Source organism: Mandrillus leucophaeus, unplaced genomic scaffold (genome assembly GCF_000951045.1).
Source record: "Mandrillus leucophaeus isolate KB7577 unplaced genomic scaffold, Mleu.le_1.0 Scaffold217, whole genome shotgun sequence".
Lineage (NCBI taxonomy): Eukaryota > Metazoa > Chordata > Mammalia > Primates > Cercopithecidae > Mandrillus > Mandrillus leucophaeus.
In genome coordinates this window covers 1,038,930-1,064,387 of record NW_012102221.1, presented here as the reverse complement: position 1 = coordinate 1,064,387, position 25,458 = coordinate 1,038,930, and the positions used below count along the sequence as shown (strand labels likewise).

General features: G+C 38.8%; 1 long non-coding RNA gene across 1 annotated transcript in view; it reads right to left on the bottom strand.

Annotated features, from left to right (window-relative positions):
- Positions 1 to 25,458, bottom strand: part of LOC105540237 — a 155,622-nt gene that overhangs the window by 121,690 nt on the left and 8,474 nt on the right. Inside the window, exon 2 of the long non-coding RNA XR_001006171.1 lies at positions 22,858 to 22,934. This is a non-coding gene — a long non-coding RNA (uncharacterized LOC105540237). The remainder of the gene's footprint in view (positions 1 to 22,857; positions 22,935 to 25,458) is intronic.

The window sequence follows — 25,458 nt, the reverse complement described above, 5'->3', positions numbered from 1 at the left end:
AGGGAATCCTTTCCCCATTTCTTGTTTTTCTCAGGTTTCTCAAAGATCAGATGACTGTAGATGTGTGGTATTACTTCTGAGGGCTCTGTTCTGTTCCACTGGTCTATATCTCTGTTCTGGTATCAGTACCATGCTGTTTTGGTTACTGTAGTCTTGTAGTGCAGTTTGAAGTCAGGTAACTCTAATGTGTTTTGTGTTAACCTCATGGTAATTGCACAGGAAAAACCTATAGTAGATACAGATAAGATAAAGAGTAAGGAATTATCACATATCACTATAGAAAATCAATGACAAAGGAAGTGTGCAAGAGAGGAAGAAAGAAGCAAAAGAACTACAAAAGAGCCAGATACAATTGAAAAATGAAAATAGTAAGTCCATGCCTATCAATATTTACTTTAAATATAAATGGATTAAATTATTCAATCAGAAGACATAGAGTGGATAAAAATAAAAAAATGTGCACACATGCACACACACACACACACACCAAACTGTATGCTGCCTATAAGAGACTCACCTCAGCTTTAATGACATTTATAGGTTGAAAGTGAAGGGATGGAAATGGATATGGAAACCAAAACAATGGAGAGGTCACTATACTTACATCAGACAATACAGACTATAAGTCCAAAACTGCCACAAGAGACAAAGAAGGTCATTATAGACAGACAAAAGAATCAACAAATCCAGAGTATATAACAATTGTAAATACATACACCCCCAACATTGAGGCATATGTTACATATATAACATAAATATTACCAGAACTAAACGGAGAAATACACAACACTACAACAAATAGTAGGTAAATTCAATACCTTCACTTTCAACAATGAACATACTTTCCAGAAAGAAAATTAATAAACAAACATTGGATTTGAACTACACTCAGACCAATTGTCCTAACAGACATATGCAGAACATTCCATCCAACAGTAACTAAATACACATTTTTTTCAAGTGCACATTAAACATCCTCCAGGACAGATCATAGTTGAGGCAAAAAAAAAAAAAAATAGGCCATAGCACAGGTAAAAAAAATTGTTCCAACCACATGATGTGAAACTAGAAATCAACAATAAGAGAAAAACTAAACATTTATAAATATGTGGAAATTAAACAACACACTCCTAAACAACCAATGAATCAAAGAAGACATCAAAAGAGAAATAAAAAGATTGTAAAACAAATAAATATAAAAGTAAAACATACCAAAAGTTATGGGATGCAGCATAATCAATACAGGGAAGTTACAGTAATAAACACCTATATTAAGAAAAAAGAAACATTTCAAATAAATAACCCAACTTTACACCTTAAGAAACTAAAAAAAAAGAACAATCTATACTTAAAATCAGCAGAAGAAAAGAAATAATAAAGGTCAGAGCAGAAATAAATAGATACTTAAAAAACAACGTAAAAGATCATGGGCTCGGTGCAGTGGCTCACGCCTGTAATCCCAGCACTTTGGGAGGCTGAGGCGGATGGATTACCCGAGGTCAGGAGTTTGTGAACAGCCTGACCAACATGGAGAAACCCCATCTCTACTAAAAATACAAAATTAGCCAGGCGTGTGGCACATGCCTGTAATCCCAGTTACTCATGAGGCTGAGGCAGGAGAACTGCTTGAACCCAGAAGGCAGAGGTTGTGGTGAGCCAGGATTGCACCATTGCACTCCAGCCTGGGCAACAAGAGAGAAACTCTGTCTCAAAAAAAGAAAAAAAAAATGTAAAGGATCGAGAAGAAAGTTTTTTTGAAAAAATAAAAAAATTGACAAACTTGTATTTAAATTAACTAAGAAAGAAAGAGAGAAGACCCAAATAAATAAAAGTACACATTAAAGAGGAGGCCTTTGAATGACATCACAAAGACACAAATTACTGAAAGAGACTTATGAACAATTATATGCCAACAAATTTGATAAGCTAGATAAATTTGGGTAAATTTCTAGAAACACCACCTACCAACACTGAATCATGAAGAAATAGAAAACTTGGACAGACTAATAATGACTTAAGGAAATTTAACCAATAATCAAAAATCTCTCACCAAAGAAAAACACAGGACCTGATAAAGTTTACTATTTGGTAGACCTCACTATTGAGTTCAACAGTGAATTCTACCGAACATTTAAGGAGAATTAATGTCAGTCATTTTCAAATTCATCCAAAAAATTGAAAGATAAAGAATATTTTTAAACTTATAAGGCTAATATTACCCTAATACCAAAGCCAGATAAAGACACAAAAACATGAAATTACAGGCCAATATCCCTGAGGAACATAAAGGCAAAAATCCTTAACAAAATGTTAGCAACCTGAATTTAATAGCATTAAAAGGATCATATACTTTTATCAAGTGATATTTATCTCTGAGATGCAAGGATGGTTTAACATACCAAAATCAATAAATGTGATACACACTAACCATATGAAACGTAGAAATCATATGATTATCTTATAGATGCAGAAAAAGTATTTAACATAATTCAACATTGTTTCATGATTAAAGGTCTCAACAAATTGGATATAGAAGAAGTGTATCCTATCATAATAAAGGTCATATGTAACAAGCTCCAAAACAACCGTATACTCAAGAGTGAAAAGGTGGGAAGTTTTTCTTCTATGATCAAGAACAAGGTTGTCCACTCTCACCACTTCAACTTAACATAGTACTAGAAGGCCTAGTTAGGGCAATTAGGCAAGAAGATGAAAAAAAAAAGCCATCTAAATTAGAAAGGAAGATGTAAAATAGTCTCCTGTTGCAAATGATATGATCTATATATAGATAATCCTAAAGACTCCACCAAAACAAACTGTTAGGACTAAGAAACAATTTCATTAAGGTTTCAGGATACAAAAGCAACATACAAAAAGTAGTAATATTTCTATACACTAACTGAAACTATTTGAAAAATAAATGTTTTAAAATCCCATTTAGAATAGCATCAAAAATAAAATATTTGGAAATAAATTTAAACAAGAAGGTGAAAGATCTGTACACTGAAAACTATAAAACTTTGATAAAGGAAATTGAAGAAGATGCAAATAAATAAAAAGACATTCTGTGTTCATGATTTGGAAAAATTGATATTATTAAAATGTCTACACTATTCAAAGCAATTTATAGACTCATTGCAATCCACATCAGAATTTCAATGACATTTTTCACAGAAATAGAAAAAATATTCTAAAATTTTTATGGAACCACAAAAGACCCCTAATAGCTAAAGCACTCTTGGGCAAGAAGAACAAAGCTGGGAGTATTACACTTCCTGATTTCCAATTATGTTACAAAGCTATAGTAATCAAAACAGTATGGTACTGGGATAAAAATTAGACATATAGATCAATGGAGCAGAATAGAGAGCTTAGAAATAAATCCACACATATGTGGTCAACTAATTTTCCACAAAGATGTCCAGAAAAAACAATGGAGAAAATACACTGTTTTCAATAAATGGTGTTAGGAAAACTGGACATCCACATGCAAAAGAATGAAATTAGGCACTTATCCTACACCATATAGAAAAATCAACTCAAAATGGAGTAAATAATTAAACTTAAGACCCAAACCCTTCAACTTCTCATAGAAAATACAAGGGAAAAACTCTTTGATATTAGTTCTGGCTATATATATTTTTTGGTTATGACCCAAAAGTTTCAGGCAACAAAAGCAAAAATAATAAATGGTACTACAAAACACTAAAACATGTTTACACAGCAAAGAAAACAATCCAGAAAATGAAAAGGTGACCTACAGAATGGGGGAAAATACTTGCAAACCAATTATCTAATAAGGAGTTCATATTCAAAATATGCAGTAGCCCCTCAACCCCCATCCACAGTTTCACTTTCCATGGTTTCAGTTACCCATGGTTAACTGCAGTCTGATAATATTAAATGGAAAATTCTCAAAATAAACAGTTTACAAGTTTTAAATTAGCATGATGAAATCTCACTGTGACCTGCTCCACCCTGTCTGGGATGTGAATCATCATTTTGTCCAACATATCCACACCGTATATGATATTCATCCTTTAATCATCCACATGGCCTGCTCCTGGCATCTGACCAGTAACATCATCATGGCTTGAAGATAAGCAACACCCACAGCAGATTATCCTCTTTCTGACATATCATCAGAAGGTCAATAGTAGCCTAATGCTACATCACAATGCCTGCATTATTTACCTCACTTCATCTCATTAGGCAGGCATTTTATCATCTCATATCATCATAAGAAGGGTGAGTGCAGTACAATAAAATATGGACCAGGCATGGTGGCTCACACTTGTAATCCCAGCACTTTGGGAGGCTGAGGTGGATGGATCACTTGAGCCCAGGAGTTCTAGACCAGCCTGGCCAACATGGCAAAACCCTGTCTCTATGGAAAACACAAAAATTAGCCAGGCATTGTGGCACATGCCTGTAATGCTAGCTACTTAGGAGGCAAAGGTGGGAGGATCGCTTGAACCCAGCAGAGGTTTCAATGAGCCCAGATCATGCCACTGCCCTCCAGCTTGAATGACAGAGTGAGACTCTGTCAAAAAAAAAAAAAATTTAGAGACCATATTCACATAATTTTAATTACAGTGTATTGTTATAACTGTTCTACTTTACTGTTAGCTATTGTTGTTCATCTCTTACTGTCCCTAATTTATAAATCAACTTGTATGGTAAGCATGTACTTATAGAGAAAAAAGCATAGCATATATAGGGTGCTGCGGGAAGTCAGGGACTCCAAATGGAGGGACTGGCTGAAGCCATGGTGGAAGAACATAAATTATGAAGATTTCATGGACATTTATTAGTTCCCCAAATTAATACTTTTATAATTTCTTACGCCTGTCTTTACTGCAATCTCTGAACATAAATTGTGAAGATTTCATGGACACTTATCACTTCCCCAATCAATACCCTTGTGATCTCCTATGCCTGTCTTTAATCTCTTAATCCCGTCATCTTCATAAGCGGAGGATGTATGTCACCTCAGGACCCTGTGATGATTGCATTAACTGCACAAATTGTTTGTAGAGCATGCGTGTTTGAACAATTCAAATCTGGGCACCTTAAGAGCAGGATAACAGCCATTTTCAGGAAACAAGGGAGATAACCTTGAAGTCTGGCTGCCTGTGGGCCAGGCAGGACAGAGTCATATTTCTCTCATTACCGAAAATGGGTAAGAGAACTATCGTGGAATTCTTTCCCAAGTAAGGAATATTAATAATTAACAGCCCTGGGGAAAGAATGCATTCCCAAGGCGGGCCCTCTAAAATGGCCACCCTGGGGAGTGTCTGCCTTATGCAGATGGAGATAGGGATGAAACACGCCCTAGTCTCCTGCAGCGTCCCCAGGCTTGCTAGGATTAGGAAATTCCAGCCTGGCGAATTCTAGTCAGACCAGTTCTCTGCTCTTGAACCCTGACAATGCGTGCACAGCAGGACAGGGAAGTTCATTAGTGATTCTACTTTCACCCTGACCTTCTGCCTTGTGATCTTTTGTTACCCTTGAAGCATGTGGTCTCTGTGACCCACACCCTATTCATGCACTCCCTCCTTTTTGAAAATTGCTAATAAAAACTTGCTGGTTTTACGGCTCAGGGGACATCACGGAACCTGCCAACATGTGATGTCACCCCGGGACACCCAGCTCTAAAATTTCTCTCTTTTGTACTCCTTCCCTTTATTTCTCAAAACAGCCAACACTTACGGAAAATAGAAAAGAACCCATGTGAATTATCGGGGGCAGGTTCCCCCGATAAGGGTTTGGTACTATCTGCTGTTTCATGTCCACTATAGGTACTGGAAGATATATCCCCCAGAAAAGCAGAGACTACTCTATATAGAACATATACAACCCAATAGCAAACAAAACAAATAGCCCAATAAAAATGTAGGCAAATGAGCTGAATAGACATTTTTCCAAAAAAGGCCATGCAAATGGCCAACAGGAATATAAAAATATGCTCAGTGTTACTAATCTTCAGGAAAATGCAAATTAAAACAACAATGAGATATCTCATAGCATTCAATAAGACGGTTATTATCAAAAGGCAAAAGATAGCAAGTGTTGGTGAGGGTATGGAGAAAAGGGACTCCTTGTACACTGTTGGTGGGAATTTAAATTGAATCAGCCATTATGGAACACAGTATGAAAGTTTTTCAAAAAATTAAAAATGCAATTACTATATGATTCAGCAACCCCACTTCTGGGTATATACCCAAAGGAAATAAAATGATTGTCTCAAACAGATCTATGCACTCTCATAGTCATAGCAGCATTGTTCATGATCGCTAAGATACAGAAGCAATCTAACTGTCCATCACAAATGAATGAATAAAGAAAATGTAGCATATATATATAATGAAATATTATTTTGTCTTACAAAAGAGGGAAATCTTTCCATTTACAACACAATGGATGAACCAGGACATCATGCTAATTTAAATAAGCCAGACATAGAAAGACAAATAAATATTGCATGATCTCACATGTGAAATATAAAAATGAATAACTAAATAAACTTATTACCTCACCTCTTTCCTATTTTTGTGTCTGTGGCAAAAACACTTCAGCTCTATCTATTCTTTTAGCAAATTTCAAGTATACAACGCCTTATTATTAATTTATATTCAACATGCCATACATTAGGTATCCAAAACTTATTTATCTTAAAGGTTGCATCTTTTGACGACCATCTCACACTGCACAGAAAAAATAGGTATGAAGTGAGTTGATGGATATGGTAGTTAGTTTTATGAGGTAAGAATTTCACAATACATAAGTATATCAATGCATTATATCATATATTTCAAATATATACAATTTTGTCAATTATACCTCAATAAAGCTGGAAAAAACAAATCTAATAGCTCCACTTAAACAATGTTCAGCTTCAATGACTTTGTTTGCCAAAAAATTTTGTTAAAAGGTGTTACAATAATAATCATCTTCTTTAAAATGAGCACTGAAACTCAGAAGATTAATATAGATGTACATAAAATAATGTCAATTTCTTAAATTACAGAGCATTTGGTTTTTAAAACAAGAGTTGTGATTTCTATTTTGATTGGGGCTCTGATAAAAGTCAGCCAGATTCATTTGCTGCATAAATTACTCTCAGATTGTTAAGAGAAGTTTTTTCTGCAGCTGCAATAACTCATCCAGGCTGTTACAGAGCTATGTAACTCACTGCAGGCAGAACTTTCTAAATGTCAACTTAGGAACCAAAGAGGTTTCATGGATCTATATGAAGCTTTAGCACCATCCTGGGTTTTGAACACAGATGCTCCACAGACCTGTGACTGTATTTACAGTAGCATAATGATTCAGTTGCTATCTTATGTCTAATCTCCAGACTCTAAATATGCCACAAGTGCTGCTGTTCACTACTTATGTGCTAGACTTGCCCACCTTGTCTCATACCTACTTTTAACTACTCTTCTTTATGCTTCTCTCCATAATTTTGTGCTAGGCAGTCACCTCCATTGGAAATATTTAGAAAGAGCCAAAAATATATTTATATGTAAGAAATGCAAGGAGGAATGCACACTCAAGGAGGAATGATGAGGAAATGAGGAGGGATGCAAATAATTCACAGGGTACTAAATATTTTTTGATCTTCCAATTTCCCTCTGTAGTACATTTCCGTATTCATCCTCAACTTGAGCTTCTAAGATAATAAGGCAACAGCAATTCATATCCCTAGATTATCCACAGATAAAATAGACTGTAGCAGCTGCTGCCCTCTGCCCAAGTCCCCCTTCAGTTTTGAAGGATGTAGTCCCTCAGCTGCATAGAGTGCTATGACAGTCCTCAATGGTCACCTCTGTCTCTTGAAATTGCCTGTTGGTAGAGAGAGCTGCCTTTCTTGATGTCACAATCCTTTCCTCAGGGAAATCTGTTTCCAATGCCTGTTGAGGAAGCTTGGCCCCTCACTCACTCAGGTGTGGCTTTCAAAGACAGCTATGAGGGGGAATTCTCTTAATGGGCAGGGCTTCACGCACTACACTTGGTTATCTAATTCATGTAGAAAGAGATGCAACCTCAGCCTCAGTTCGGAATATACACAGACGTGTGGGTGCTGAATGGCACAGACAGATCATCAGAGGCCTAGTGGGAGAGAAATTCGGAGATCATAGGCAAGGATATCTGGAATAGTGCTGTGTAGATGACACTACGGGAGAAGACACAATGTGGAAAGATCTTTCAGTTACAGGTTAACACCCACCAGAAATCATCGAGTTTGAAAGAAGCACTAGACAGCCAAGTAGACAGAATGACTCAGCCACTCGATGTCAGCCAGCTTCTGCCATTGGCCATTCCAGTGCTGCTGAAATGAACACATGAAAGGGGTAGCTTTAGTGTCAGAGATGTTAGGTTATGCTCGGGCCCAACAGTGTGGGTTCCCACTCATCAGAGCTGGTCTAGCTCCGGGTGCTGCCAAACGGCAAACTTGCCAGCAACAAAGATGTCATCTTCATCCCCAATATTGCATCATTTCTTGAGGAGACCATCGCATCACTAAGTGGCAAGTTCACCACAGTCTACTTCTTTCATCTTCCAAGGGTCAGCGGTTTATTTTGACAGTAACAAACAAATTCTGAACATGATTTTGCTTTTTCTGCCCCCATGGTTTCAGCCAAAACCGTATCTGAATGCTTACAGAGTGTCAGATCCGACAACAGCAATTTCACTTGTAATTATGTCAGGCTGAGAGACAAACTTTAAAACCAAGCAGGTCTATCAGTGGGTCCGTAATGACGGGATCTGCTTGTCCTATCCCATGCCACACCACTCTATCGCACAACCTGATGGAGTGCTGAAATAGCCTGTTGAAACACAATGGAGATGTAGGCCCAGACATGCTTCCCTGTGAGAATGAGACAGCACCCTCTACACAACATACTCCACAGTACAGGACATAGCATCTATCCTGAATCAATGAGCATTCGCCGGCTCTGGGTTCCCGATAAACAGAATACATAGATGAGCAACCAAAGTCAAGAGTGGCCTCTGTTACCAACATTCTCAATGACCCACTTGAGGATTTGTGCTTCTTGTTCCTGCAACTCTGGGGTCTGTAGGTTTAAAGATCTTGGTTTCCAAAGGAAGAACATTTCTGCCACGAACACATCATCATTTCCCTTGAATCTAAGTTGTGGTAACTTCCTGAACACATTAAATTTCTCATGGCAAAGGACCAAAAGACAAGAAAAGGAGTCACCATCCTAACAGAGGTAGTGGCTTCTGGCCCTCCTTTATCCCCCACCTCAGGAGGAGGAGCTGCTGCTGCACGAAGGAATTTGCTGGCAACATACCTTTGGAAAGTCCTTGACCAATTGTTTTGGTAAATGGACAAGTGCGGCAGCCCCAGCCTGAGGCAGGTGTAGTGCCCAGGATTTCATGCCAGTAGATGACCTGTCTAGAAGAGCAGAGGTAATATCTGAGGGTGAGTAGAATCTAGGATGGACAGTAGAAGAGGGAGACTGTACTAATTGTGGGTCTTGAGACCAACTGCAGTGGTCAGGCCTGTAATTTTCCTTGAGGACCCTCACTGGAATCCTTGGAGAGGCTGCCCCAACATTTATGTAAAGAAGCAGAACAAGTACAGCAGGGAATGAACTATAGTAGACACAGCCGAGCTGCCCAGATTCTCCTGCAGGATTGAAGGGCCTGTTCCTTCCCTTTCTCCCGGCACTGGTAGGCATCAGCCCAGAGACGTGCAGTGTACTCTGAGTGCCTCAAGTTTGGGGCTTGACTTACAGTGCCATGGTGCTTAACACACTTGAAGAGAGGGTGAAAGATCTTGTGACTGAGTGATTGTTTTAATTATAGCATAGCAGGGTGTTGACTCTTCTTTTTGGCTTTGAGACAATGTACTTGTTCAAGTCATGAAATCACCTGTTTTCAGAATCACTAAGAGTTGGTCCAAGATAACTTAGTTGACTCAAACACTACATTAATCATGTTATGTGACCTATGAAATAGTCTGCTGGAAAGCAAATTATGTCATTTCATTAAACCATCTTATCAAGGATGACAAAAAAACCCATGAAATAAGCCATTTTTTCTTAATTTCTTCCATGGATTTTGTATTATTCATAAACTAATTCTTAAGAAAGTAATTTAATTTGGGTACAAAAATTAGTATATATTAAGATACAATGGATTTTATGTTATGATTGGAAAGTCATATTCATCTGGACACATTTAGGTGGCAGTTGTAGGATCTTATGTAAGTTTCTGAACTTTTCCGTATTTTAATTTCTGTGCCTTATTTGTTAAATATACCTTCCTTTTTAGCGTTGATGTGAAAATTATGAGTCAGTAAGGCACTGAAAATGTGCTTGACAGAGAATAAGCAGTCAAGTTATTACTATTTTTGAATGCCCATCACATGCAGAGACAATAAGAAGGTTTCACTTGGATAGTTGCTTGTACACACATCATCTCATTTAATGCACACAATAACCCTAATGTATAGCTGTTCTTCATGTTACTTATGAGGAAAATGAGGGCCAGAAAAATGGAGCAATCGGCTCAAGGTCACACAGCTGGATAGTGGCCATGCTAAGGCAGCAAAGATCAAAGCCAGAAGAAACAATCCTGTAGGTACCTTAGCATTCCTTCATAGCCTTTCTTTTCTCAGCTTTATTATGAATCTTCCCACCTGGCCATGTCATCTGTTTCGCCTGTTCTCCAGAAGTCAAGAGATTAGATCTAAATCTCAACAGTCTTGTCCTTGATGCAATAGAGAGCTGAAATCCTCTCTTAGGATACATATTAATATAGGCCAGGCACGGTGACTCAAGCCTGTAATCCCAGCACTTTGGGAGGCCGAGGGGGAGGATCATGAGGTCAGGAGATCAAGATGATCCTGGCTAACACGGTGAAACCCTGTCTCTACTAAAATTACAAAGAATTAACGGGGCGTGGCAGTTAACCTGTAGTCCCAGCTACCCAGCTTCTCGGGAGGCTGAGGCAGGAGAATGGTGTGAACCTGTAGTCCCAGCTACCCAGCTTCTCGGGAGGCTGACCCGGGAGGTGGACCTTGCAGTGAGCTGAGATTGTGCCACTGCACTCCAGCCTGGGTGACAGAGTGAGGCTCCATCTCAAAAAAAAAAAAAAAAAAAAAAAGAGAAAGAATACACACAATATAAAGCTTGATTCTTCCAGCAGCCCTGAGAGCCAGCTCTAAGTTTGTTGATGAAATACCTGTTCCAGCGTACCCCTCAAATATTGCTCTCCGAATATTTTTTGTTTGATTCAAAGAAGTTTGCATGCTTTTATCCATTTGATAACAAAATTTTCTGCAAATCCACCTGAGACATGGACTATATGCATGTGGATTTTTTATTGAAAGCAAGTTTACCGCTCTATCCTTCCATTTTTCTTCAAAGTATCAAAGTATCAAGTGTACTGAAGTTTGTTACCTCAGTGTTGAATGCCATTTTTTGTTTGTTTGCTTTTTTGAGACGGAACCTCGCTGTGTCACCCAGGCTGGAGTGTAGTGGTGTGATCGCAGCTCGCTGCAACCTCCACCTCTTGAGTTCAAGCGATTCTGTTTCCTCACCCTCCCAAGTAGCTGAGACTACAGGCACTCACTGCCATACCCAGCTAATTTTTGTGTTTTTAGTAGACATGGGGTTTCATCATATTGGTCAGGCTGGTCTTGAACTCCTGACCTGAACTGATCCACTCACTTTGGACTCCCAAAGTGCTGGGATTACAGGCGTGAGCCCCTTGACTGGCCCATTTTTATATCATAAAATAAAGCTACATATTTATTTACCTATAGTTTTCAAAGTATTGTCGCAGAGTTATTGTATCTAAAGTAAGACTTAACTTTCAACGTTCAATTACATCATTCACTACATTGTACTTATTTGACATTATATCACCATTGGTTCATATTGGTTTTCTTCCTTTGAACTGAGTCAAATATTAACAGTAAAAAGTTATATTTTTGATAAAACTTTGAAGCACACTAAATAGGAAATTTATAATTAATCTAAGTTATAGATCTGTTAAAATATGTTTTTAAAGGTATATTTCAAGTTTTCTATCAGAAAATATAGCAATTGATGAGAGATATCTAGTGCCTTTTTATTAATAGAAAATGGCCAAAGCTTAGTCATCGCTCTTGGAAAATCACAAATAATTTTTTGAAAACCGCATACAGATAATAATGAATGTCTACATTTATAAGAAAGTAGAATAATGTTTTGTTATGTCATCATCTATTAGAAACATATAATTTTTTAAACTACAATAACTATAGGTCCACAGACTGAGTTGAATTATTTCATTAGAAAATAATTTTAAAAGAAAGCCAATTCAATTATCAACATAAAATATTGTGAAATGGAGTTAATATCTTACTTGTAATACTTCTAGACTTTTTAAAAGGACTAATATTAAAAGAGAAAGAGAGAGAGAGAGAAGCTTGATTAGCCATTAGGGAAATGCAAATATAAACCAAAATTAGATACCACTTTGCACCAAGTGTAAAGTGAATAGCTACGGTAGAAAAGACAGATAATCACAAGTACTGGTGAGGATGTGGTGAGATCGGACCCTTCATGTTCTGCTGGTGTGTATATAAAATGTGCAGCTTCTTTAGAAAACAGTCTGGCAGTTCCCCACACAGTTAGACAGAGTTACCATATGATCAAGCAATTTCACTCCTCAGTGAATACCCAAGAAAAATGAAAACAGGTGTCCACACAAAAGTCTGTACACAAATGTATACAGCAGCATTACTCACATAGCCCCAAAGTGGAGTCAACCCAAATGTCCGCCTGAAGAAGGGACAAACAAATGCCACCATTCATACAATGGAACACTATTCAGCAATAAAAAGGAGTTCAGTACAGATACGCGTTACAACGTGAAGGAATTTTGAAATCATGTTAAGTGAAAGAAGACAGTCACCAAGGATGGCTGTATGATTCCATTTATAACAAGTGTCCAGAACAGGCAAATTTATAGAGACAGAAGCTAGATAGGTGATTACCTAAGGCTGGGGAAATGGGGAGATTTAAGAGCCCTGACTGAGTACAGAATTTATTTTAGAGATCATAAAGAGTGTTTTAAAACTGATTGTGATGATGGCTGTACAACTCCGTAAATACACTAAAAATAATTGTATTTTAAAAGTGGGTAAATTTTGTGGTGTGAAGATTATATCTTAACAAAGTTGTTTAAAAAAGAGAAACAGTGAAGTGTGTCACACTTAAATGAAAAAATCATTTCCCTCCAGATTTATTTAGAAGTCTTGCCAAAGTATAGTGTATGTAATAAATTGAACCATGAATAGTACTGAATTTTAATCATACTTTACTAACTCTTAATCAAAATATATGCTAGATTAATACTGTTCAATTTATAATTACTCTGAATGGGCTATTAAATAGTACTAAATTACTCTAGGTATGAAAAGTCTTTGAAATGACTATTCCACTTACAGAAATATATCCTTCAGAAATAATTAACCACATGTATAATTATTTCACTTCAAGAATGTTCACTAATAATGTTTCTGATAATAAAAATTTAGGACAATCAAAATGCCCAACATTAAGTATTAGTTTAGATAACTTCACATTATTTAAAGATTCAATAAGAGATTTTTTTTAAAAAGCTATGAACGTACCTATTGAATTGAAAATGCTTATAATATAGAGTGTAATGACTAAAACAGTTTTAAATGATCATGTACAGTGTAACCATTTTTCTTAAAGATATCCAGGGAAAGTTGTCTATTAATAGTAATAGTTGTCTCTGGGCAGTGTGAGCATATGCTTATGGTGTGTCTCCTTTTATTCATCTATATTTACAAGTCTTTCCTATAATGAGTATCTATTGATTTGGTAACATGTAAGATATTTTTAATTTTAAAAAGTAACCAAATCTCATTTTATGGTTAACAGCAAGCAGCACAAAGTACTGTGTCGCTCCCTGAATATTTCACCAGAAGGGTTAACTCACATTACCCTGGAAGGAAGACAATAAGAAAGGGTGAGCCTGACGGAATAGAGAGAGAGGCTGAGGAGTAGTTCTATCTGCTTGTTTTTCCATGGTGACAGTGGAATATTCATCACAGATGGATGAGACTTAACATTGCTCAGACTATCATTAGCTGTTTTCATCAATCACTGTCCAATTACTGCTAATCCTCTACCATCCTCGTCCTGTGAGGGAAAAAAAAAAAAATGACAGACTCTGTGTATCAAGCAAGGTTCCCAGGTACAAGCAACAAGAAAAAAAATGAAGTTGGCCATTTTAAGATAAATGAATCAACTGGAAGTATGTAGAGGACTCGGAAAACAAAGGTGAAGTAGGGGAACCTGCTTAAACAACCAGTAAGAAGCAAAGAAGTTCTAGAAACCAAGTTGCAACAAATTCCTAGATGGAATGTTAGTACCGAGGACCACTCTTAGGCCCAGGCAAGAAGGGCCATTGCCCCAGCTCTGAGTTTTAAAGAAACTCTGGTCCTGTGGCCTTGTCCCTGAGGCAACAGTCTATGAAGTTGAGGATACATGTTACCCAGAGCCCAAGCCCTGCCTTGAGACCATGTTGGGACACATATGACCCCAGAATTGTTTGCACAAGTAGTCCTGAACCCACTTCAAAGCCTATGCTGTCCTCTTCACAGGCTCCACCCACTCAAATAGAACGTGCATACGGGCGGACCTAGGTGAAGAGTAGCCAACGTGCAGCTTTCTCTTGGGGGTGATGGATGAAGCTTAGATCTACAGATCAGGCTGTCCACTTGTGTAGGCACAAATTTCTGACAGAGCAAAACACAGCCAAGAGTACGAATGTAGGGGAATAGGGCTCGCAGACTAAGACCAACCCTGGAGGCCAGTATTACCAAGCTTCCGGAATCCAGCATGCAAGCCCAAGGGATTTAAGAATTCTAAACTCAAACCTGGCCACTTGGGTTTTTATGAGGGCACATTTTTCCAGGGAGTAGAATGAATATATATATATATAAAATGCATATGATTAAGGAGTTTTTAAGATTAACTTGCAACTTTTAAATATTTAGTTTTACAGCATGTGGACTTACATGTATACTGTTGGGTCTTGCAAATGTCATCATTGCCAGACAAACCTAACAAATTCTAAGTACACGCTGGTCACTCCTTTATCTTTGCATTTCTTTTCCCTCAAGATTCAAAGTCTCAGGTAACAAATGTATTCGTCCCAGGTCATGAGCCACGCCCTTGCTGCCAGGTTTTGAGAGAGGGGGATACGGCCTTTGGCATCTTCTCCAGTGGGAGGCAGGGCCCTATTGACCCACAGGAACATACACAATGGTGACAACCTGCTCTTCTTCTGTTAATAAGGAGAGGTAAGTATATGCTGGACCGCCAAACAAGGCAAAATCGAAAGAAATATGCATTGTATTGGGAGGAAGAAGGCTAACCTTAGTCAACTAGCTATGTGAGGTCAATGTCATTAGGCCTCTTTTTCTCCCATATAAAATAACCATAATAACGCCTACTTTATTGGATTGTTAAGAGCATTAAAAAGATAATATGTGTGAACAAATGCTGTGCAAACTGCAAAGTGCTTTACAAATTAGTGTATTAGTGTTACACTCTTGGGAGAGCTCTGGCAGTTGCTAATCAAGAATTAAGAGAAATATACTAATTAGAGGAGACACCTGACAATGATGAAGAGCGGTGGCAGGCAAGACTCCACCTGCTTCAATGCAGCCCTATTCAAATCTTTACATTTTGTGTGCTGCTGCTCAGCCCCACATTACAATAAATATCTCCCATATAATCTGCACAATTTCCCTACAGTAAATTGTCAAGCTTCATTTGGTCATCCCTATAAACTCAATATACTCTAAGCAGGTTGTTAAGTACATTCAAGGATTTCACAATGAACAGCTGAGATCCAGTTATCATTAAAATGAAGTGCTGACATTGGAATAAAGCCACAAGAAAGTGTTTACTGCTACTGCTGCTCTGGAATTATAATTGTTTCTTTGCTTGGCCTTTAGAGGACTGAATCATCTGATGCATATCTATCTTGTTTAGTAATAAGATTTGAAACCTAATGTGGAAATGTCCATATATATGTTTATTAGAACTAGAAACCAGGTCCACATTGAGCTCACAAAACCGTAGCTTCTTTATTAATTGCCTACATTTATTATCTATGCTGGCTGCATACAATTTTATGAGGTGATAACTATTTTCGAATTTAACAGAGTATAAGCAGCAAAATGGAGAGTTTGGGAAGAAGCCTGACATTTAGTAGGAAGCAAAAGATAAGAGTGAAGTGTTTTGATTTAGGAGAAGATGTACATCCAAAGAGACTTCTCTCTTAGGAAACATGAGACTTTTGCTGTAAAGCTCAACCTAGATGCAAAGGAGACTAAAGACAAGCATCCCAGACAATTACAGACCCAGCATTGGGAAGGGAATAAGTTGGAATTGATTCATAAGACACTTAGATGAAGCTAAGACAATATACATTACATTAGCTAACCCTGAATTTGGTGCTGGAAAGATTTGTCAAAACCTTATCTATTTCTTATGAGTGCAGAGAACAAATAGTTCAAAACATAGTATCTGTAGATAACTCTGTAAAACGAAACAAATCTGTTGTTTGGTTAATTCTCCTCAAGACATAGGTTGCAGCTGATATTAAATTTCTCCTCATAAACTATCATTTTATGGCAATGGATTGGTCAAGGAAGGATAAAGCAACTTGGAAAGAACTATCGTGATACCTGCCCTGAGAAGCCAAAATTTGGTTTAACCTGGTGTTGTGTACTGTTTGGTTCTAGAAAAGCTAAGTTCATAAAATATTGTATGGCAGGTAAATTTAAAGGTTAGTAACCATCTTGGATGTTCTGCTCTTCTGCTCCACCGCAATAAAGTCTCTCTAAATGCAATGTTTGGGACAGAGTTGCTCTGGGAAATATAGTGGTTTGAAAGGTGATTATTGTACCCGAGATGAATATGTTATTATCTTATTGGACATAGCATCAAATGCTATTTATGAAAATGCTTATCACTGCCACAGGCTTCTGGTCTATACTGCTGAAGACATCACCGCAGCACAGCACCTCAACAGAGTGCACACTGCGACCCAATGCTATCGTAAAGTCATCACCTAAAACTTTCTTGCCTCAGACACCTGAATGGCAGTGTCTTCACTCAGGTCCCCACTCAAATGTCACCCCATCAGCAAGGCCTTCTCCAATAGCACTGTATAAAATGGCAACTCCACTCTCCAAACAAGCACTTCTCCTTTCTCCACATTATTTATCTCTACCCCACTACGGCCATCTAATGAAGTCTACATGTATTTGATTCCGTATTAGTTTTTCCTCTCTATATATATTTTTGCTTGTCCAGCCCCATGGACCCAAAAGTACAGTCTGAGCAAGATGTTTGAAACCACCTTTGCAAAAATTATGATAGCAAAAGTAATCAGATATAGTTGAATCCATCTTGCTTCTAACCTCACATGCTGCCCTTGTTCACTCCCGGGCATAGGCCAAGCTAACTATGGGAGGAATTTGGTTTATAGTTTAACTTTAAACAAAGACAACAGTCCTTTCCTGAAACTAACTCCCTTCCCAATGGCTCCTATAGATACTGTCACTATTGTAAAACCTAACATTGGTGTTTGAGCTATTTTTTGGACCTCGCATTCTGATGGATCTGTTGGCACCACCTGGTCCAGTAACCCATACCAAGAAACTGGTTTATGTGGTCTTGTGACCCTCACCCAGGAACTGACTCAGCACAAGAAGAGAGTTTCCAGCTTCAGTGATTTCATCCCTGACCCAACCAATCAGCATCCCCATTCCCTACGCCCTGCCCGTCAAACTACCCTTAAAAACACCTAGTCTCTGAATTTATTGGGGAGGCAGATTTGAGAATTATCTCCCATCCTTCTGCTTGGTTGGCCCTGTGATTATCAAACTCTTTCTGTGCTGCAAAACCTACTGTTCTCAGTGAATTGGCTTTTCTGGGCAGTGGGCAAGAAGAACCCATCAGGCTATTACACCCTCACAGAAGAAGATCCTGTCAGGCTGTTACACCCTCACAGAAGAAGATCCCATCAGGTTGTTACACCCTCACAGACGAAGATCCCATCAGGCTGTTACACCCTCACAGGAGAGAAGAACCTGTCAGGCTGTTACACCCTCACAGAAGAAGATCCTGTCAGGCTGTTACACCCTCACAGGAGAGAAGAACCCGTCAGGCTGTTACACCCTCACAGAGGAAGATCCCGTCAGGCTGTTACACCCTCACAGAAGAAGATTCCGTCAGGCTGTTACACCCTCACAGGAGAGAAGAATCCGTCAGGCTGTTACACCCTCACAGAAGAAGAACCCGTCAGGCTGTTACACCCTCACAGAAGGAGAACCCGTCAGGCTGTTACACCCTCACAGGAGGAAGATCCCGTCAGGCTGTTACACCCTCACAGAAGAAGATCCCGTCAGGCTGTTACACCCTCACAGGAGAGAAGAACCCGTCAGGCTGTTACACCCTCACAGAAGGAGAACCCGTCAGGCTGTTACACCCTCACAGAAGGAGAACCCGTCAGGCTGTTACACCTTCACAGAAGGAGAACACGTCAGACTGTTACACCCTCACAGAAGAAGAACCCATCAGGCTGTTACACCCTCACAGCACTCAGTGATGGTTCTTAGGTGAAAGGAACAACTTACAAGCAAGTGGATCTGGATGAGTCTAGTCCTGAGATGTGTAGCATGTTTGCTCAGTAGAACAAAGCCTTCAGGGATGTCTGGTTCACATGTGGCAGTCAAAAAAGTTACAATATTAAATTATAAACCGTCTTCCTTCCCTTTCCTTTTTTCCTTTTAAATTCTCAATAAGATTTTATTCTGAAATAAAATAGAACAAAAGCTGATGTGCTACTAACAAAACCTTCTAAAGCAAATTTCAAAGTAAGAGCAAGTTAAGGCATGCCAATTTATTGTCATACTCTTGGATTAAATTCCCACTTTTTGCCTGTATTTTCACATCTGTAATTTGGAGGAATAACTTCATGGGTTGTTACAAACAGCAATTAATAACTGTGTGTTTTAAGTGTTAGTTTTAAGTATTACTTTGTGTGTAGCAAAAAGATTTCTGATAGTGCTATAATTCTTCAAGAGTAGGGTCCTAAGTAAAACAGAATGTCACCCTTACTACTTGATGATTGTCTTCTGAAATAACATATTCAAACACATGTACTTTACTTACTATGAAGCATTTTATGGCTTTGACAAAACCATTTCAACCCCATTCTTTCCCATGGTTTAAGGGTTTTTTTAGGTAGCTCAAACTCAGCACATCTACAAAATATCTCATCATCTTTCCCCCTACATTCTGTGTCTATACCTGAATTCTCTTTGATGAATAGCAAAATTTCCTTCAAGTTACTCTTACCAATAACTTTGGATATAGCTCTGTGAAAGAAAAAGAAAATCTCAGGGCCCCAAACTCTCTGCCAAAGGGAAAGCAAGTCACACAAGAAAACTGCCTTCCTCTTGTTCCCAAGCAGACAGCTATAATTTCACATGGGAAATGTAGATTTGCCAAGCCAGAAAAAGGCACACTTGACTTTTTCCACCACTCCTCTCTTTTCACACGTAAAATGAAGATTCTGTGAGTGCTAACCAAAGCCTCGCAAGAATGTAATTACCACACTGCCTAAGTTCTGCCTCCCCCCACTTTTTTTTCTTTCCTCCTTCTCCTCCTGACTGCTCTTTCCACCTTTAGTATTGAAGTTCCCAAAACCTTCTTTGGAAAAAGCACATTCCACAGTCCAGGCACATCCTCAACCTTGGCAACACAAACCTCTAAATCTGTCGCAGACACTTTTGGTTTACAGCGTGATGCATCCTGATGCCTGCATTCTGAAGCCAGATTGAGCTGGATCTAAACTCTGCTTTATCAACACCTGTGCAATCTCAGTCAAGAGATCGAAACTCTCTGAGTCCCCAGTTCCTTTGTCATTGAAGTGAGTACAGAGTACCCACTCATAGGTTCCTTGTGAAGAGTAAACGAGATAATGTTCACAAAGTACTTAGCATGCTACTGGCTTATAATATGTATTCAATTAAAATTGATGATGACGATTCAGGCTTTAATCATTTCTTGCATTGATTGCTTTCTTATCAGTTTTTCTTTCAAGAACATGCAATTCTTCCTGCTCTGGTTTTGTTTCTCCACGTGTCTACAGAGCTTCCAGAGGGTTACATTTAAAGTACATGACTGTTCATGCCAACCTCCTACTGTCCTTCAATGGCTCCCCAAGGCTTTCTTTCTAAAGTAAAAACTCCTTTCATTAGCACGCAAGTCCCTTCATGGCTTGAGCGCCCTCTGTTCCTCTAACTTCATGTCTAATGCTCTCCAGACTTGCATTTCTGCAACAGACAGATCCAACTGCTTTGAGCACTTTCAATGAGTCATGCAGATCATGCGTCTGTACACCCCACCTGAATATACAAGGCACTAGCCATTGTCCCAATTTATCAAGCAAATGCTTACTCACATCTTAGGGAAACTTCTTTAATAATTTAAATTCTCCTGTATCTTTTCTCCCCCAGCACAGTGTACGTATATTTGTTGCAAGGCTTATTACATTTTGGTGTGGATGTGATTAACTTGTTTATTTCTTTCCAAGTAATCAAACCAATTCACCTTTCCATCTCACAGTGTTAGACACCGTGCTTGGCACATACAGATATATAATGGATATATATTAACTAGGCATATACATATGTTAAAATGAGATCTGAGTCATGAAGATAACGAGCTTCTCTTTCCCAGCTCACTGCAGTACTCTTTTTATTGTGCCTGATTCTGATGGGCTCCATTTTAGAATTTTAAGGCTGTGTGGTTGTGTTACCAGAAAGGGGTCGCGATCCTGACTGCACAAGAGGGTCCCTGGATCTCTCCCACGAAAGAATTCAGGGTGAGTCCCCAGTGCAAAGTAAAAGCAAGTTTATTAAGAAAGTAGCGAAAGTACAGCTACTCCATAGACTGAGTCGGGCGTTTCCAAAAGTAAGAGGAGGAACACGTCCACCCTAGGTACAATGCTTGCATACATGGGGAGGTGTGCTCTGCCACAAGGGTTTGTGATAAAGGATTAATTTTTTTGATTACTGTATTTTGCAAGCATCAGTATCATTATCTTTAAAGCAAAATTAGGAATGCCTTTGTTCTCCAAATATCGGGATACCTGGACACCCCCAGGTCAGGTTTTGTTTAATAAACATTATTAATCTGTTTCCTTAGCCATAAACACCTAGAGGCGAGGAATGCCTGACTTTCTGGGAATGCGGCCCGGCAAGTCCCAGCATCATTTTCCTGCCCCTCGCTCAAGATGGAGTCGCTCTGGCTTCAACACCTCTGACAGTCGACGGGGCATTATAAAGTAGTAGATCTCTCATCCGAAACAAGAATCCCCACTGCACCTTGTTTCAGAAATGAGTGAAAAAGAAAACATCTTCAAAGAGGTTATCTGTGCTCCTGTCCCGTACAAGCAAGAGAAAATCCACTGTACTTCACTTAGGACTAAAATGTTAAGTGTCTGCTTCAAGGTGAAAGATTTAACTGCTATTTTTTATGTGTGGCACTGATAAAACTCAAAATGGGTCACAAGGCAGAATAGCATGACAATGATGTCAGATTTAGGGAGGCACAAGTACTTCTGTCTTTACAGGATTATTTCTTAGATGTCAACTGGGCTCAGAGAGAGTATACTCAAGGTCTTTTTTTCTTCCTTTTCTTTTTAATTAGTGTGGGTCAGAGGAACTTTGGGAGTGGATCAATAGATTGTCAACCCCCGACTACATCAATGTACCTTCCAAGGGAAAATAGACAATTTAGTTAAGCTCTGCATTTCCTGAACAACTTCCAGATCAATAGTTCATTATCTGCTATATTTGCCAATATGTAAAGCCTTCAGGCTAGTTGCCATCATTAGGCAAACAAACAAATGAAAATTTCTTCTTTAATTTTTGGTGTTAGCTTTAACCCTTCTTCTGCTTGTCACTTTTTCTTTAAGGAATATGCAATTCTAAATGCTTCTCATTTAGACAGTAGCTTTGACATCCAGTACAAGTGGAGCACTCACCTTTTACAAAACAGTGAAGCTACTTATCAGATTTCCTGGTTTCTCAAACCACTCTTTTCTATCAGGTGGGAAGGACTATTCTCATGGGAGATCAAGGGCCATTAGATATAATTAACTTTCCCCATCCCTTCCCTCTTAGGAAATGGCTTTTAAACAACTTCCATGCATCCCACCATGGTTTATGATTACATTATATTAAACGTGATGAAGCATTTTCAGACAGGAGGGCCAACATTATGAAGTGAGTTTAAAAACAAATTCCCATGAGATCTGATCATTATCTTGTGGAAGAGATATCTGCCTACTGTAAGAGGATTTATTTTGTTCATTGCTGTACTCATAATAATAGCTTGCAGTGTGATATAAAAAGGAGAGAGTGAAGCATACAATCTCAGGAGACCAGAGACACGGCTTCAGTTCTATAAAGGAAATCAGGCACAAGAAGACAAAAACAGTGCAAATAACAATCATATTTGGAAAAAGAATTTGATCAACTCTCAGTCATCTTTCTTGGTTCACACTGACACAGTTTAGCAGAAACATGTATTGTTCATATTATTCCATGTCTCTGGCTTTCATTTCCACATGCCGTCTAAAAATCAGGTGGAGATATTTAAACAAAAGTACTTCATTCCCTTCCCCAAATGAGGAAGTAGGGATGAGAAAAACTGCAGAGGAAGAAAGAGCAAGAGCGCGAGAGGAGAGTAAAGAAGGCTAGCTTACTCTGACACTTGTCACCAGCAGGAGATGTGGTCCAGCCGTTCCTCACAGAGCAGGAAACCCGGGGCTGTTGCATTCAGCTGTGAGCAGAAGACAGAGGGAGAGCCTGAAGGTGGCACTTTCTTATATTACTTAAAGCAAATTTACAAAATCTCATATTCATGCATATGTTAAAGTACAGAATCACATTTCCAGACCAAGTATAAATGCAATATTGTACTTAGTACCAATTCAAATAAAGAGGAATGGATAATTGCGACCTGTGAGCAACACACTCACAGCATCAGGATTGGAACGCCACAGACACGGGTCATCCGTGCGGCCCTGCGAGAGCTTTGGTTCCATCCTCTCACTTTGCAGATGAAGAATATAAGCCAGAGACACAAACCACCAAAATGAGACCCAGACTGGGTGGTCTTTCTCCACTCAGTTATGCAAAGATTATGTTTATGTTACATACAAGTAAGGGGTGTGTGTGTGTGTGTGTGTGTGTGTGTGTGTGTGTATCTTTTTGGCCATTTTCAGAGTATAGTATTTCCATGGGCCTCTTATAAGTATTATGTGTCTCAAAACGTCAAAAGCGTATAGAATCCTAGTGGATGGAAATAATGTAATAATATTTATTGCGTGCCTGCTAGGTATGCAACGAGGTATGTTACCTATATTGTCACATTAATTCTCAAACAGCCCTATGAAAAACATCTCATCTTCCAAGTGAGGTTGCTGACACTCTGAGCAGTTAAGTGCCTCTTATTATGTTGACAAAGAAATGGCAGAATGAGTTTAAACTCATTCTGGGTCACTGGGATCCCAAATTCCAGTCTTTCTACCTCATTAGATTGCCTTCAGCACATCCACTAGCATGGTCTCAGGAAATTCTGTTTGTGAAGTTCCTGCTTGTGTTTTAGCAAGCGAACAAGTCGTTGGAAATAAATAACTGTCCCGTGACTCCCACTCATGACTTTTCTGGACGACCTGATGGCAGCATTCCACAAGACGGAAAATGCTGTGAGATGTCTAAGGAGGGCTGCAGCAGCCTCAGCTGCAACATCAAGCATCCATCTTCCATTAGCGACTCCTCTGCACATCATTCACACTTACAGTGCAGCCCAACTTTTCTCAAGAAAAGCCATCATGTCCCGTGAGGCTTTCTGGGCTTTAATCCCAAAAGGACAGTACATTTGGAAGCTGCCTTTGAAGCCTGTTCACACACGTCTGCTGCTGAATTTAAGTTTTGAGCGTGTGAGGACTCTCAGCATAGGGGTCGGATAAAGTAGTTGATGAGGATTCACGTGTAAATAATAAAAGAAGCAAGTCGATCTTTGTTGCTGTTATTCTGAGGGAGAAAACAGACCGGCTAGTCTGCCACTCAGAGGCTGCAAGGAATAATTTATCAGGTGATCCTATGTTTGAAACACAAAAATAAGAGTCAGGAACTTTGAAAGTTGGTCAGCATTAATTTTCTGCTAGCAAACAACTAGAGGTGTTGTGAAAAATGCCAGCCAAGGCATTTAATGAGGGAATCTACCATGAAAAACAGGTAGCAGACACAAGCTCGTTCATTATCTTTGTCCCTTACCTGTGAATACTGAACAATTTGTCTTTCTAAATCAGTTATGTTTATATCATGATCATTGAACATAAAAAGAATTATCCAATCTAAAATCACCTAATTTGTCTAGATCAGGGTTTGGCAAATATTTTCTGTAAAAACCTAGATAGTATTTCTGGCCAAACTGGACAAATCCTGGCCTATTTTTTTTCATATAATTGTTGGCAGTAGCATGTTTAATATGAGAAAGTCTTTTTTGTTTATGTTCGAGGAAAAAGAGAAAGAGAATTTGGGAGAGATGATTTGAGTAGGCCAGTCTGGAAGTGGCAGTAGGATATTCCAGTACTGCTGCTTCCTTGCTGTGGGGGATTTACCTTTGTACGCTCCGCTTGGGAGAGACAGTTAATGAGTCTTAATATCAGTCTCATGACACAGGTGATTTGCCAGAAAAGAGCCCTCAAGGGTGAATTAAGGAACAGCCCAAAACAACAGGAACCCAAGTTATACAATCACGGCAACCTCTGTGTGTTCAAGACCACACAGCCTCATTTCTCAGTGGCACTTTTTTTCCCCAAAGCAAATGCTATTTTCAACATTTGACTTAATTTCACACTGAATTCCTTTGTTTTTAATTTTTAATTTAATTATTATAGGATGTGATTATTTTGTATTCAACGGGACTTACTTTGCTTTGGATATTATTATACTTTATCTTAGTGTTTCATCAAATAACAGTATCCTACAGTGTAATCAGGCATCAAGAGATAGAGAAAGATCATGCATGGTTTTAGGGTCCAGGCACTTCCACATGCAAAGCATCTAACTATAGTTTCTCTCTGAACCCCAGGTGTCTGATGTATGAAATGGACAGATAAGGCTGGGTGCAGTGGCTCATGCCTGTAATCCCAGCACTTTGGGAGGCTGAGGCGAGTGGATCACCTGAATTCAGGAGTTCGAGATCAGCCTGGCCAACATGGTGAAACCCTGTCTTTACTAAAAATACGAAAAATTAGCTGGGCATGGTGGCCGGTGCTTGTAATCCCAACTACTCA